This window comes from Dysidea avara, chromosome 6, assembly GCF_963678975.1.
Source record: "Dysidea avara chromosome 6, odDysAvar1.4, whole genome shotgun sequence".
NCBI lineage: Eukaryota > Metazoa > Porifera > Demospongiae > Dictyoceratida > Dysideidae > Dysidea > Dysidea avara.
The window spans coordinates 34,023,075-34,024,049 of NC_089277.1; positions in this window are offsets into that span (position 1 = coordinate 34,023,075).

The following is a 975-nucleotide window of genomic DNA, read 5'->3' on the forward strand; positions in this document are numbered from 1 at the left end:
CCTATGCGATAGTTAAGCACCTATATACTATAGGCGCTTAAACATAGCACGACGCATGCGACGTTTTTTTTTTTTTTTTTCAATTTATTTAAACAGGGAAGGTAGCATCAGCAAAGCTGTTTTTCAGCTACGCCCTGTATACAGCATACATGTATAAAACTACATACATTTACAAATTAATATTAACTACAATTATATTGTTCTAAATAGCTACTCCTGAATTGAAATAAAGTTGATGCGTGATACAAAGCAGCTGGCAGAGCGTTCCACAATATAGTACCTCTGTAATATAGGCTTCTTTTCCCATAATTAGTCCGTAGCTGTGGAACAAACAAGCGATGAGCATTTCTGCTGATACGTCCCGTAACATATTCAAATATGCCATGGAGATAATCTGGAGCCAACTTGTGCAATACTTTGTAAGTTTGTAGAATGGTATGAAACTTGCGTCGTTCAGTAAGGGACTGTCCTGAGATAGATGAGTCATTACAAAGAGAAATATACTTAGAGTGAAATCTTTCTAAACGTCTAGTTTGGCTTGCATTTGTTGGTTGCCACACCACATCACAATATTCTAGAATGGGCAGAAGATACACTTGGTACAGTAACTTCCTGACAGTAGGAGGAGGTTTTAGGCGATTAATAGAGTAGATTTTTCCCCTCACTCTTTTCAAAACATAATCTATATGATTTTGCCACGTTAAATATTGATCTATAAACAAACCTAGATACTTGGTTGATGTCACTTGCTTCAACATACTGTCATTAAGTGACAAGCATAAAGTCCCACCACTAACTCTTTGTCGTGTACCAATCAACATACAAACTGATTTATCAATGTTCAATTTAAATCCATTCACTGACATCCAGTTAGAAGCCTCCTCAAGGCCATTCTGAAGTACTTGCTCCACTCTTTCTAGTTGACTGCTACTATAGTGCAACTCTGTGTCATCAGCATACATGTTAACATCACAT